A 16,788-nucleotide genomic window follows, 5' to 3' on the forward strand; every position below is an offset into this window, starting at 1 on the left:
AAATAAAGTTCACCTGTGTGCAAGCTAAGTGGTCACATGATCTGTCACATGATCTCAGTATATATACACCTGTTCTGAAAAGCCCCAGAGTCTGCAACACCACCAAGCAAGGGGCACCACCAAGCAAGGGGCACCACCAAGCAAGCGACACTATGAAGACCAAGGAGCTCTCCAAACAGGTCAGGGACAAAGTTGTGGAGAACAAATCAGGGTTGGGTTATAAAAAAAGATCAGAAACTTTGAACATCCCACGGAGCACCATTAAATCCATTTTTAAAAATGGAAAGAATATGGCACCACAACTAACCTGCCAAGTGAGGGCCGCCCACCAAAACTCACAGACCAGGCGAGGAGGGCATTAATCAGAGAGGCATACAAGAGACCAAAGATAACCCTTGTCATGACGTTGCCCTCTTTGGGTACCGCAAGCACTATTCCCCCTCCCTCTGCACCATCCCCCTACCTCTGCACCATTCTCCTACACCCAGGCTGCTGTGGTCAGAGAGGTCATAAATTCCTAGAAGAGATCCCCTCCTCATGGCCAGAGTATAGAGAGAGAGTGAGTTTTCATAGAGAGAACAAAGGAATTTCTTCCACCTCACAGAACTGGAGGTCTGAACAATATTTATGTTCTGGAGAATGTATAAAAGATCGGTGAAGAATCCAGCTGCGAACTGGTCCGTTTGGTGCAATTTTGTGAAACTCATGAGAGACAATACGGCCACATTACCATAATGCTGTTTATACAATAGCCTCAATTATGAGGCGTACGTCTAATTGTTGTATAAAATGAATGAGTAAAGATGAAACTACTTGTGAAATGTGATGCTATGTAATGATGTTAATGTGAGAGAATTGTATTTCTGTTTAAAGTTTCACTAAGTCATTGGCACGCCCCCAGGGGCACAGACAGGACCTGCGTCATGGGACAGCCCTTTTCTATGTTCCGAATAAAACCCCCACCTGGGTTTTCCCACTTCAGACCAGCTTACCTCGATAACGAGAGGGCCAAGGTTTGAGACCAGACCAGTACCTCTATCACAGAGGGAAATAAGTTTTAACCTGTTAGGGCTAGGGGGCAGTATTGACACGGCTGGATAAAAAACGTACCCGATTTAATCTGGTTACCACTCCTACCCAGTAACTAGAATATGCATATACTTATTACATATGGATAGAAAATACCCTAAAGTTTCTAAAACTGTTTGAATGGTGTCTGTGAGTATAACAGAACTCATTTGGCAGGCAAAAATCTGAGAAGGTTTCATTCAGGAAGTGGCCTGTCTGACAAGGTGTCGTTCTTGTTGTCTCTGTTTATTGAAGAGTGAGGATCTTAGCTGTCCCGTGACACTTCCTACGGCTGCCATAGGGTCTCAGAAGGCGGTAAAAAGCTGAATCGTGGCTTTGCAGGCTCTGGCTGAAAAAAAGTAGCGCGTTTGGGTAGTGGCTGGTTACAGTACTGTGAGACTCAGGCTCGTGCCCGCGTCGACCGAAAGCTTTGTTTTCTTTCCTCTGTTTAGCTAAATGGACATTCCCGGTCGGAATATTATAGCTTTTTTACGAGAAAAATGGCATAAAAATGTATTTTAAACAGCGGTTGACATGCTTCGAAGTACGGTAATGGAATATTTCGATTTTTTTTTTCACGAATTGCGCCATGCGCGCGACCCTGATTTACCATTTCAGATAGTGTCTGGGACGCACGAACAAAACGCCGCTATTCGGATATAACGATGGATTATTTTGGACCAAACCAACATTTGTTATTGAAGTAGCAGTCCTGGGAGTGCATTCTGACGAAGACAACAAAAGGTAATCAAACTTTTATAATAGTAAACCTGATATTGGTGAGTGCTAAACTTGCCGGGTGTCTAAATAGCTAGCCCGTGATGCCTGGGCTATGTACTTAGAATATTGCAAAATGTGCTTTCACCAAAAAGCTATTTTAAAATCGGACATATCGAGTGCATAGAGGAGTTCTGTATCTATAATTCTTAAAATAATTGTTATGCTTTTTGTGAACGTTTATCGTGAGTAATTTAGTAAATTCACTGGAGGTTTGCGGGGGGTATGCTAGTTCTGAACGTCACATGCTAATGTAAAAAGCTGTTTTTTGATATAAATATGAACTTGATTGAACAAAACATGCATGTATTGTATAACATAATGTCCTAGGGTTGTCATCTGATGAAGATCATCAAAGGTTAGTGCTGCATTTAGCTGTCTTCTGGGTTTTTGTGACATTATATGCTAGCTTGAAAAATGGGTGTCTGATTATTTCTGGCTTGGTACTCTGCTGACATAATCTAATGTTTTGCTTTCGTTGTAAAGCCTTTTTGAAATCGGACAGTGTGGTTAGATTAACGAGAGTCTTGTCTTTAAATAGCTGTAAAATAGTCATATGTTTGAGAAATTGAAGTAATAGCATTTCAAACGTTTTGAAAATCGCGCCACAGGATTCAACTGGCTGTTACGTAGGTGGGACGAATTCGTCCCGCCTAGCCCAGAGATGTTAAGTAGATTGCTGAATCTTTTAACCATCCCACGTGGTTAAACTCTTAGACTATCGATATCGACAAAATAAGAACAAGTCTTTGATATTAATTACTAGTCTGCAGCTAGGAATTCGGTATCATTGAACGCGAAGACCGACAACTGCCGAAACATCTATTCTATAAGGACATGAATGAATGTCACTCTGAACTATCCATTCTAACCACGACAGAGAGAGGGTGGACAAACTCTCCAACAGAAACAAACTTTTCAACAGAGATCCCGATGACACACTGAGCGTAAATATTTCTATTTATTGCAATTATTCCCGAATGAGTGAATGTTCATTTGCAAAGGATTAGCATTTCAATTGTTATAATTATCAACTTTGTAGTGTCACTTATCTTTCGCGCCCTTATCAGTCCCTCTGTCTAACAAGCCGCCATGCCGATTTAGCCCACGAGGGCACATTCCCCTATAATTTCTTTGTAACCATATCTACTGTTCGTTATGCATTTCTGTGAGTACTTAGTAAATAAATGATTTTAAGACAATTGATGTATGGATGACTCATAGTGAAGACTGGGTTCGTGCAGACAACCAACAATTTACGACGTTTGGAATGAGACTAACGTGAGGTAAAGAATAATTCATTAATCAGAAGATTAAGTGATCAGATATTAAAACATCAAAGTTATATTAGGAAAATTATAACTTTGTAATCTGAATATTTTCCTTGATGCCCCGACTTCCTAGTTAATTACAGTTACATAATTAAATAGTTTAATCACGTAATAATAATTACAGAGAATTTTTGATAAAGATTCATCTTCAGTTTAATGATGCCAAAGACACGACACCCTGAAGGAGCTGCAAAGCTCCACAGCGGAGATTGGAGAATCTGTCCATAGGAATACTTTAAGCCGTACACTCCACAGAGCTGGGCTTTACAGAAGAGTGTTTGGTGTTCACCAAAAGACGTGGGAGACTCCCCAAACACATGGAAGAAGGTACTCTGGTCAGATGAGACTAAAATTGAGCTTTTTGGCCATCAAGGAAAATGCTATGTCTGGCGCAAACCCAACACCTCTCATCACCCCGAGAATGCCATCCCCACAGTGAAGCACGGTGGTGGCAGCATCATGCTGTGGGGATGTTTTTCATTGGCAGGGACTGGGAAACTGGTCAGAATTGAAGGAATGATGGATGGCGCTAAATACGGGGAAATTCTTGAGGGAAACCTGTTTCAGTCTTCCAGAGATTTGAGACTGGGATGGATGCTCACCTTCCAGCAGGACAATGACCCTAAGCATACTGCTAAAGCAACACTCGAGTGGTTTAAGGGGAAACATTTACATGTCTTGGAATGGCCTAGTCAAAGCCCAGACCTCAATCCAATTGAGAATCTGTGGTATGACTTGCTGTACTCCAACGGAACCCATCCAACTTGAAGGAGCTAGAGCAGTTTTGCCTTGAAGAATGGGCAAAAATCCCAGGGGCTAGATGTGCCAAGCTGATAGAGACATACCCCAAGAGACTTACAGCTGTAATTGCTGCAAAAGGTGGCTCTATAAAGTATTGACTTTGGGGGAGTGAATAGTTATGCACACTCAAGTTCTCAGTTTTTTTGTCTTATTTCTTGTTTGTTTCACAATAAAAAATATTTTGCATCTTCAAAGTGGTAGGCATGTTATGTAAATCAAATGATTACAAACCACCCAAAAAGCAATTTTAATTCCAGGTTGTAAGGCAACAAAATAGGAAAAATGCCAAGGGGGGTGAATACTTTCGCAAGCCGCTGTACATCAATTGTTTCACTTTTAAATGAAGGTTCTTAAAGAATACAACTTGCAAATGCCTCATGAGCTTAGTTCAACTGTCGTACCCCATCAGAACCCTAAATATAGGCTTGTTTTAGTCCATTGTTAGTAAGCAATGTAGACAAACACTGTAGAGCCTCAAAACATGGGTAAAACTATCATTTTTATATCCAGGTTGGTCAGTCCTTGCATCCATAGCTCTGTCTATAATGTGAGAGTTATATTTCTCCAGCCCCATTTCTCAGTTGTTAACCAAACAGTGGCAGGGTGAAAGATTTGTAATTGTTTGAAGTACAGATTGCCCCCTAACAGTCTTGTTGTAGTCACCTTGTTGTAGTCACCTTGATGTAGACATCATTACATTTCTCACAACATTTTGAGGTGTTTATTGATCTTCTCCTTAGAGAGTAAAGAATGAAAGGATGTGAAATGAAATTAGATCTCTGTGAAAACGTGTATTTTATGCATGTGAGTCACGGCCTGCCAAACATGCAATCAGAACTGAATAATAAAGAACATGTCAGAGGGCCACTAAAGCCGTTCTATATTGGCTTTGCTCATAATGAGGAGTTTAGAAGCAAAGAGATACTGTGTGCTGGTATGTCGTGAATATTCTGTAATGTAAAACATTTTGTATTCAACATGTTGATCACTCCAATCGAAACAAGGAATGACAGTAGAATGTTCCTGATCGGAACCAGAAATCAACTTTTTAATTCCTTGTTTTCTGTTGCGCTGAATACCAACGTATGTATTTACCTGCAATTATACCTGCGGTGATATTTTAAAAAGCGTTTTAAAACAAAGAAACAGCCCCTGTTATCATATGGGTCCGAAGTGCCTCTGATGGAAAGCATTAATTGTTGAAAAGGTTGATGCAATTACAGATCAAAGTTAGAGCTGAAAAGGAACTTGCCAGCTTTCATTGAAGGTTAGAAAAGACCCACCGGCTTCATAGTTAAAGAGCTAATCAGAATTTAATTTGGAATTTAATTAATCACATAATACAGACTTTAGGATCCCTACTTGTCATCTCCCTATGAGGCTCTGTGTACACTTAGGTTCTAAAATATATATATTTTTTCTAAAAGGTTTAAACTACTTTGTAATATGGGATTTGTTACAACTTGTAACACGATTGCATGAACTTCTTGTCATCAACGTGTGTGTAGGTGGCAAGTAAGTCAGGCGCAGGAGAAACCAACTTGGTATAACTGGAGTTATTTAATAAAGGATAAACAAACACGAACTCCAAAACCAACGTACATACAAATAACATGGGTAAAAAATACCCGTAGCTCACCAATACAAAATACACGAAACCGATAACAAGGACATGAGGGAAAACAGAGGGTTAATACACAACATGTAATGAATGGGATTGAAACCAGGTGTGTAGTAAAAAGAGACAAAACCAATGGAAAATGAAAAATGGATCAGTGATGGCTAGAAGACAGGTGGTGTCGACCGCCGAGCACCACCCGAACAAGGAGGGGCATCGACTTCGGCAGAAATCATGACAGTACCCCCCCTGACACCGGCCTCAGGGACGACCCGGAGGACGAGGTGCAGGGCGATCCGGATGGAGATGATGGAACTCTCGCAGCAGGGAAGGATCTAACACATCCTCCACCAGAACCCAGCATCTCTCCTCCGGAACGTACCCCTCCCAGTCCACGAGGTACTGAAGGCCCCTAGCCCGACGTCTCGAATCCAGGATCGATCGAACAGAGTATGCCGGGGCACCCTCAATGTCCAGAGGGTGTGGAGGAACCTCCCGCACCTCAGCCTCCTGGAACTGGCCAGCCACCACCGGCCTGAGGAGAGACACAAGGAACGAGGGGTTAATGCAGTAATGGGCGGGAAGCTTTAACCTATAACATACCTCGTTCACTCTCCTCAGGACTTTAAACGGCCCCACAAACCGCAGACTCACCTTCCGGCAGGGCAGGCGGAGGGGCAGGTTTCTGGTCAAGAGCCAGACCCTGTCCCCCGGTGCGAACACTGGGGCCTCACTGCAGTGACGGTCTGCGCCAACTTTCTGGCGCCATACGGTGCGCTGAAGGTGGACGTGAGCGGCGTCCCAGGTCTCCTCCGCGCGCCGGAACCAGTGGTCCACCACAGGAGCCTCGGTCTGACTCTGATGCCAAGGAGCCAGAACCGGCTGATACCCCAACACGCACTGAAAGGGAGAGAGGTGAGTGGAGGAGTGGCGGAGCGAGTTCTGAGCCATCTCTTCGCAGGGAACGATCGCCGCCCACTCCCCCGGCCAGTCCTGACAATAAGATCTCAGAAACCTACCCACATCCTGGTTAACTCTCTCCACCTGCCCGTTACTCTCAGGGTGAAAACCTGAGGTAAGGCTGACCGAGACCCCCAGACGCTCCATGAACGCCTTCCAGACCCTTGACGTGAACTGGGGACTCCGATCAGACATTATATCCTCAGGCACCCCGTAGTGCCGAAAGACGTGCGTAAACAGAGCCTCTGCCGTTTGTAGAGCCGTAGGGAGACCAGGCAAAGGGAGAAGACAATAGGACTTAGAAAACGATCCACAACGACCAGGATCGTGGTGTTACCTTGTGAAGGTGGAAGATCTGTTATGAAATCCACTGACAAGTGCAACCGCGGCCGTTGTGGAACGGGTAAGGGTTGTAGCTTACCTCTGGGTAGGTGTCTAGGAGCCTTGCACTGAGTGCACACCGAGCAAGAGGAAACATAAACCCTCACATCCTTAGCTAAGGTGGGCCACCAGTACCTCCCACTAAGACAGCGCATCGTCCGACCAATCCCAGGATGACCAGAGGAGGGTAACGTGTGAGCCCTGTAGATCAATCCGTCGCGGACAGCAGACGGAACGTACAGACGCCCAGCTGGACACTGAGGGGGAACGGGCTCTGCACGTGACGCCCGCTCAATGTCCGCATCCAGCTCCCACACTACCGGTGCCACCAAACAATAGAAGGCGAGAGCCAAATAGGCATATTCGGGGGGAACGCGCACGGTGGAGACCTGGTCTGGACTTTCCACCATAGTAGCACCAACGGAAAACCCTAACTGAGCACTCTCGCGACCACCTCGTGAGAGCCCTCTGTGGCCAAGAAAAAGTGGGGTTATGACAAATTAACCTGTTGGGGGTAGGGGGCAGTATTGACACGGCCGGATAAAAAAACGTACCCGATTTAATCTGGTTACTACTCCTGCCCAGTAACTAGAATATGCATATAATTATTGGCTTTGGATAGAAAACACCCTAAAGTTTCTAAAACTGTTTGAATGGTGTCTGTGAGTATAACAGAACTCATATGGCAGGCAAAAACGTGAGAGGATTCTATATGGGAAGTGGCCTGTCTGACAAGTTGTTCTTCATCTTGGCTCTTTTTATTGAAGACTGAGGATCTTTGCTCTAACGTAACACTTCCTACGGCTCCCATAGGCTCTCAGAGCCCGGGAAAAAGCTGAACGATATCGAGGCAGCCTCAGGCTGAAACACATTATCGCTTTTGGCAAGTGGCCGATCAGAGTACTATGGGCTTAGGCGCATGCCCGAGTCGACCCCGTGCTTTATTTTCTTTCGTCTGTTTACCTAAATGCAGATTCCCGGTCGGAATAGTATCGTTTTTTTACGAGAAAAATTGCATAAAAATGGATTTTAAACAGCGGTTGACATGCTTCGAAGTACGGTAATGGAATATTTAGAATTTTTTTGTCACGAAATGCGCCATGCTCGTAACCCTTATTTACCCTTTCGGATAGTGTCTTGAACGCACAAACAAAACGCCGCTATTTGGATATAACTATGGATTATTTGGGACCAAACCAACATTTGTTATTGAAGTAGAAGTCCTGGGAGTGCATTCTGACGAAGAACACCAAAGGTAATAAAAATTTTCTTATAGTAAATCTGACTTTGGTGAGTGCTAAACTTGCTGGATGTCTAAATAGCTAGCCCTGTGATGCCGGGCTATCTACTTAGAATATTGCAAAATGTGCTTTCACCGAAAAGCTATTTTAAAATCGGACATATCGAGTGCATAGAGGAGTTCTGTATCTATAATTCTTAAAATAATTGTTATGCTTTTTGTGAACGTTTATCGTGAGTAATTTAGTAAATTCACCGGAAGTTTGCGGGGGGTATGCTAGTTCTGAACGTCACATGCTAATGTAAAAAGCTGGTTTTTGATAGAAATATGAACTTGCTTGAACAAAACATGCATGTATTGTATAACATAATGTCTTAGGTGTGTCATCTGATGAAGATCATCAAAGGTTAGTGCTGCATTTAGCTGTCTTATGGGTTTTTGTGACATTATATGCTAGCTTGAAAAATGGGTGTCTGATTATTTCTGGCTGGGTACTCTGCTGACATAATCTAATGTTTTGCTTTCGTTGTAAAGCCTTTTTGAAATCGGACAGTGTGGTTAGATTAACGAGAGTCTTGTCTTTATAATGGTGTAAAATAGTCATATGTTTGAGAAATTGAAGTAATAGCATTTCTAAGGTATTTGAATAACGCGCCACAGGATTCCACTGGCTGTTACGTAGGTGGGACGATTTCGTCCTGCCGGCCCTAGAGAGGTTAACCAAGGTAGACCCAGCACCACGGGATACGCAGGAGTGTCCATAAGGAAAATACAAATGTTTTCCCTTGTGACCCCCCTGTGTCACCATACTCAAAGGAGCTGTGACCTCCCTGATTAACCCTGACCCTAATGGTCGACTATCTAAAGTGTGAACGGGGAAAGGCACATCCACGGGTGCAATGGGGATCCCTAAACTATGAGCAAAAGCTTGATCAATAAAATTCCCAGCCGTGCCTGAATCTACTAGCGCCTTATGCTGGGAACGCGGGGGTAAAAAATCAGGAAAAGTAACTGACACAAACATAAGTGCAACAGAGGGCTCTGGATGAGAATGGTGCCTACTCACCTGGGGTGGCGCAAGAGCGCCCTGCCTGTTACCTCGATTCCCAGAGGAACCTACCCGGCACCGACCAGCAGTGTGACCTCTGCAGCCACAGATGGTGCGCGAGCGGGAACCCCCTCCGGTCTCCCTGTGCACCCCCTCTCCCAATTCCCTGGGTCTAGGAGAGGGGGAGCGGGAGGATGCAACCACCAGACCCCGATCTGGATGTCCGCGAGCAGCCAGTAGGTTGACCAGCCGAATGGACAGTTCCACCAGCTGGTCGAGGTTGAGGGTGGTGTCTCTGCAGGCCAGCTCCTGGCGGACGTCCTCACAAAGACTTCAGCGGTAATGGTCGATCAGGGCCCTGTGATTCCATCCCGCACCGGCTGCCAGGGTCCTGAACTCCAGGGCAAAATCCTGGACGCTCCTCGTCTCCTGCCTCAGATGGTAGAGGCGCTCACCCACCGCTCTGCCCTCGGGTAGATGGTCAAAGACTGCCCGAAAACGGCGGGTGAACTCCTCACAATGGTCCAACGCCACATCTCCTCCACACATAGCGCTGGCCCACTCCAGGGCTCTCCCGGTGAGGCACGAGACAAGGGCGAAACTCTTCTCACGGTCAGATGGAACTGGGTGGACCGTGGCCAGGAAAAGGTCTAATTGGAGTAGGAAACCCCGGCAGGTGGCAGCACTTCCGTCGTACCCCTGAGGCATGGATAGACGAATGCCACCGGGTTCAGGTTGAGAAGGGGCACTCAGGATAGACCCCGGTTGGGCTGGTGGAGGCGTTGGAAAAACTCCCTGTCTCTCCCAGAGGTCCATATTCTGGACAACGCAATCCATGGCGGCACATAGATGGTGAAGCTTCTCCACATTCTCCTGGACGCGCTCCTCCACCTCCATGTCCGGGGTACCCTCTCCTGCTGACTTCATATAGTGGTCCGAGATTCTGTCATCGACGTGTGTGTAGGTGGCAAGGAAGTCAGGCGCAGGAGAAACCAACTTGGTATTACTGGAGTTATTTAATGAAGAATAAACAAACACAAACTCCAAAACCAACATACATAAAAATAACAAGGGTAAAAAATACCCATAGCTCACCAATACAAAATACACGAAACCGATAAACAAAATCTCGGTCAAGGACATGAGGGAAAACAGAGGGTTAATACATCTAGATGTTCCGCTAGCGGAACGCCTCACCAAAATCCAATGATAGAGCGTGGCGCAAATTACAAACACCTCAAAAATGCAAAAACTTCAATTTTTTTAAACATATGACTATTTTACACCATTTTAAAGACAAGACACTCCTTTATCTAACCACATTGTCCGTTTTCAAAAAGGCTTTACAACGAAAGCAAAACATTAGATTATGTCAGGAGAGTACCCAGCCAGAAATAATCACACACCCATTTTTCAAGCTAGCATATAATGTCACAAAAACCAAAACCACAGCTAAATGCAGCACTAACCTTTGATGATCTTCATCAGATGACACTCCTAGGACATTATGTTATACAATACATGCATGTTTTCTTCAATCACGTTCATATTTATATAAAAAAAAACAGCTTTTTACATTAGCATGTTTTGTTCAGAACTAGCATACCCACCGCAAACTTCCGGTGAATTTACTAAATTACTCACGATAAACGTTCACAAAAAACATAATTATTTTAAGAATTATAGTTACAGAACTCCTTTATGCAATCGCGGTGTCCGATTTTAAAATAGCTTTTGCTGTTCTTCGTCAGAATGCACTCCCAGGACTTCTACTTCAACACCCAATGTTGTTTTGGTTCCAAATAATCCATAGTTATATCCAAATAGCTGCATTTTGTTCTTGCGTTCAAGACGCTATCCGAAGGGTGACGCGCCGGCGCGTATCGTGACAAAAAAATGCAAAATATTCCATTACCGTACTTCGAAGCATGTCAAACGCTGTTTATAAATCAATTTTTATGCGATTTTTCTCATAAAATAGCGATAATATTCCAACCGGGAGACGTTGTTTTCGTTCAAACACTGAAAATAGAAAATGGAGTCTTCACATGCACGTGCGCACCAGTGTCATTGTTCTCAGAACGACCACTTTCCAAAAGCCCTACTGTTTTTCGCCCAGGGACTGCAGAGTTATCATTCCCCGTTCTGGCGCCTTGTGAGAGCCTATGGGAGCCTTAGAAAATGTCACGTTACAGCAGAGATCCTCTATTTTCGATAAAGAGGCTACAGAAGGCCATGAAATGGTCAGACAGGGCACTTCCCATATAGAATCTTCTCAGGTTTTGGCCTGCCATATGAGTTCTGTTATACTCAGACACCATTCAAACAGTTTTAGAAACTTTAGGGTGTTTTCTATCCAAATCAAATAATTATATGCATATTCTAGTTTCTGGGCAGGAGTAATAACCAGATTAAATTGGGTACGTTTTTTATCCGGCCGTGAAAATACTGCCCCCTATCCTAAACAGGTTAATACACAACATGTAATGAATGGGATTGAAACCAGGTGTGTAGTATAACCAGACAAAACCAATGGAAAATGAAAAATGGATCAGTGATGGCTAGAAGACCGGTGACGTCGACCGCCGAGCAGCACCCGAACAAGGAGGGGCATCGACTTCGGCAGAAGTCATGACACTTCTAATGCGGTTGCATGGCATTTGTCAGAAATAAAGTCGGATGTCGTTTTGTTGCGTCCAAAGGCAATGTCCATGATTAGGTAATGCAATGAGCCGCTTGTGGATTTGACAGCACTAACGCATTTCCAACTCCGACATCGCCAAATCAACTGCTATGCGGATGTCTGCTAGCGCGGACCTGGTAGAATCTAGCCCTAAAATGTTTCCTCTACCCTTTGGCCAACATACTCCATGAGAGAATATTTATGAAGCTGTCTCCTAAACTAAAGCGTGGTACTTTCTGTCTTCTAGTGGTTCAATAGAAGGTAATGGACAATAAATCTGTGACACTGTTCAGTCTGCTCTGCTGATGTGTTCTTGCTCCAAGTCTTTGTTAGTGTAATAAAAGCTGTGCTATTGTCAGTGGAATGCCATATATCTCACAGCTCTCTCAAATGCAATACAGAATCTCCAATAAAATAATAATTCCAATAGATTTTAGAAGGTTGAATATTCATTACATTCTTTTCTCATGCTATCGAAGGACACCCATCTATTAGTTACCACAAAGTTACATTGAATTTTAGACACGTTTAAAGCCCGGCTGCTGTTCCAAATGTATGCATGTATGAGCAGAGCTCCGAGAATCTTCTTGTTTGTTTAATCTATGCCTGCAATGTACTACCAAACTATATACACACACACTAATCCACAGCTACTACATATTGTAAACACGTTCATTACACAACAGTATGTATTGCAGACAGGTAATACAGAGCTGCTGGTGATAAACAGTCATAAATCCAGGCTGTCCTTTAAAACATTCACAAATCACTGTGGCCTCAGTTAGTTACTCTGTCATTACTCAAAGCTGTGGTTCAATTCCAGCATGGTGAGTCTCCCCAACCCCCCTCTCTCATTACCCTCTATTGACAGGCAGGATGAAGCAGCAGAAATCGGGGAGAACCAGCGTCTTTGCTTCCTCTTCAAACACACTTTATTTTATGGGACAGAAATGAAAAGATACTTGCAAAAAAATTACGAGGTAAATGTATTATCACATAATGATAACCAAGTAAATATCAGTGGAACCATTACCGTAAAATTAAGCCCTTTCTCTCCATCTCTAATGGACAGATTTACTGTTGTGACAAATTTCCAAACAAGGAGAGGAGAGCAACACCAGGGACAGAACTGCATTTTTTGCAGCGGCACCCGTACCCTGGTCTCCTCACTCCTACCTGAAAAACACAGCTAGGCAGTGCAGAGAAAGTGGAGGGTATTACAAAGGATTTCAATTTCAGTGCAGTTGTAATGCTTCTGTGTGTAGCTGGTGAGATGAGTCAGGCACAGGACAGCAGATATGAGTAAAGAAAGCAATTTACTCAATAAAAACACAATACACCTAATATAAATACAAGGCCACACAATACGGACCACAATACAATAAACAATTACTCACAAACAAACATGGGGGAACAGAGGGTTAAATAATGAACAAGTAATTGGGGAATTGAAACCAGGTGTGTAAAACAAAGACAAAACAAATGGAAAATGAAAAGTGGATTGGCAATGGCTAGAAGGCCGGTGACGTCCACCGCCGAACGCCGCCCGAACAAGGAGAGGGACCGACTTCGGCGGAAGTCATGACAGCAGTCCACACAGTATATTTTATAGCAAAATATACACTACCGTTCAAAAGATTGGGGTCACTTAGAAATGTCCTTTTGTCCATTAAAATAACATCAAATTGATCAGAAATACAGTGTAGACATTGTTAATGTTGTAAATGGCTATTGTAGCTGGAAACGGCAGATTTTTTATGGAATATCTACATAGGCGTACAGAGGCCCATTATCAAAAACCAACACTCCTGTGTTCCAATGGCACGTTGTGTTAGCTAATATATATATTTTTTACTTTAGTTTATTTAGTAACATTTTTGTAACTCTCTATTTTCTTGGGCTTGCAAGTAAGAATTTCACAGTAAGGGTTAGACCTGTTGCATTCAGTCTACACCTGTTGGATTTAACAAGTGGCATCAATAAGGGATCATAGCATTCACCTGGATTCACCTGGTCAGTCTGTCATCGAAAGAGCAGGTGTCCTTAATGTTTTGTATACTCAGTGTATATAGTCCCCTGTCCTCTCTGTCCATGGACGATTTCATTGTATCCTGTTTGTGATATTGAATTTGTTCTTCAAGTTCCAAATGAATCTCATATAGTAAAGAATATCCCAGATGAATTCTAAGAAGCCACTGAGCCAGAGGGATTAGAGACTGAGTCTCTGTCTGAGTTCTCTCTCACTTTCACGGTTCTGACGAAGTCAGTCTCCAAGTCCCACCTCACATTGGTTTGTGAAAATTTGTCAGGGTATATTTGCAGTGCTAGTGTGTAATGGAAAGTTGTGTGTAATTTGGGGCTGTAGGAAGGAATCCAAAAACACACTCCACACACACACACACACACACGAACCCTGTGGAGTAGTAGGCACCACGTCTCATTAAAACTCTTCTGTTCATGACCATGGTTGGTGCTGTGATGATGATTGCTCATTGGACTGCCGCTGTAGCCACGAGCAGGAGAACTAGATTAGTGGGGGGATTTTTTTTTAAAGCAGTCCTGTCTCCTCAAGCACCCTGCCCACACACAGACATCACACACACACACAACATCTCCTCCTAATGAATAGACTGGTACATGGAGAAGTTATGTCATTTAGAATGCTGCTGTACTAGTACAAATACTGACACAGGAAGAAATCCCTGTTATTATTGTCATTGTTTTCTTATTTCAGCAGTGGTGTATTGTACATGTTCACTCATTTGACTGTCAGACTAATTGTAAAGCATTTCCCATTCCAGTGAACACATACTGTAGCTGTTCTGGAAAGAGCCAAGAACTTGAGAGGAACGTATATCTTCCTCAATGAGGACTATCCGGAAGCTGTATGACAGAAGAGGAAAGAACTTATCCCAGCCATGAAAGCTGCCAGAGTGCATGTGAACATTGCTTACATCCGATATATCAGGCTCATTGTCTACCCTCCCTCCCAAAAGCCTGGAAGTGATGAGAGAGCCAAGCCTGTGTTCATACCTTTAACACACTTACACACACCAACCGATTAATGGACTGCGGAATGTGTCACACCCTGATCTGTTTCACCTGTCTTTGTGCTTGTCTCCATCACCCTCCAGGTGTTGCCCATCTTCCTCACTATCCCCAGTATATTTATAGCTGTGTTCTCTGCTTGTCTGTTGCCAGTTCGTTTTGTTTCGCCAAGCCTACCAGCGTTTTTTACTGTGCTCCTTTCTGTCTCTAGTTCCTGTTTTCTAGCTTTCCCAGTTTTTGACCATTCTGCCTGCCCTGACCATGAGCCTGTCAGTTATTCTGTACGTTGTCACACCACCCTGGATTACGGACCTCTGCCTGCCCTGACCCTGCCTGCCCTGACCCTGCCTGCCCTGACCCTGCCTGCCCTGACCCTGCCTGCCCTGACCCTGCCTGGCCTGACCCTGCCTGGCCTGACCCTGCCTGGCCTGACCCTGCCTGGCCTGACCCTGCCTGGCCTGACCCTGCCTGCCATTCTGTACCTTTCAGACTCTGCTCTGGACTACTGACCTCTGCTTGCCCTTGACCTGTATGGTTAAAAACTGTATGGTTGAAAGAGATGGGGCAAAACAAAGAGTGGCTAATAAGTCTGGCTACACATCTGATTGGCAGATTTACTGCAAATTGATATATATATTTTTTTTAACTAGGCAAGTCAGTTAAGAACAAACTCATATTTACAATGACGGTCTAGACCGGCCAAACCCAGACAACGCTGGGCCAACTGTGTGACGCCCTATGGAAATCCAAATCACAGCCGGTTGTGATACTGTCTGGAATCGAACCAGGGTGTCTGTAGTGACACCTCTAGCACTGCAATGCAGTACCTTAGACTTCTGCATCACTCGGGAGTTCAGTGACTAAACTCAACAAAAAGAAGAAACTGTTATGAAGCCAAGATCAATGATATAAAGAATGATGGAAAAAGAACTTGAGTACTTTAAGTGAAATTATGGGCAGAAAGACATTGAACTCCATCTTTCATCGAATCAGATGGCTTATTCATCACAAAACCATTTGATGTTGCCAATTATTTGAATGATTACTTCATTGGCAAAGTGGGCAAACTTAGGCAGGAAATGCCAGCAACAAATATTGAGCCATCGTACTAATGCGTAAAAAAAACGAATAATTTAAGAAAAGCATTACAAGTTTGTATTTTGCAAAGTTAGTGTGGGAGAGGTAGAACAATTATTGTTATCAATAGGTCCAGCAGGTATATCTCACTGGTCACCCCCAAAGCCAATTCCTCCTTTGGCCGCCTTTCCTTCCAGTTCTCTGCTGCCAATGACTGTAACGAACTGCAAAAATCACTGAAGCTGGAGACTCAAATCTCCCTCACTAGCTTTAAGCACCAGCTGTCAGAGCAGCTCACAGATCACTGCTCCTGTACATAGCCCATTGTAAATAGCCCATCCAACTACCTCATACCCATACTGTATTTATTTATTTATTTATCTTGCTCCTTTGCACCCCAGTATCTCTACTTGCACATTCATCTTCTGCACATCTCACTCCAGTGTTTAATTGGTATATTGTAATTACTTCGCCACCATGGCCTATTTATTGCCTTACCTCCCTTATCTTACCTCATTTGCACACACTCTATATTGTTTTTTCTACTGTATTATTGACTGTGCTTGTTTATTCCATGTGTAACTCTGTGTTGTTGTATGTGTCGAACTGCTTTGCTTTATCTTGGCCAGGTTGCAGTTGTAAATGAGAACTTGTTCTCAATTAGCCTACCTGGTTAAATAAAGGTGAAATGAAAAATAAATAAAATTAATTAATAATGACAAATCTCCTGTCATTGACAACTTAGATGGAAAGCTA

This window comes from Salmo salar, chromosome 22 (assembly GCF_965601325.2).
Source record: "Salmo salar chromosome 22, fSalSal1, whole genome shotgun sequence".
Taxonomy (NCBI): Eukaryota; Metazoa; Chordata; class Actinopteri; order Salmoniformes; family Salmonidae; genus Salmo; species Salmo salar.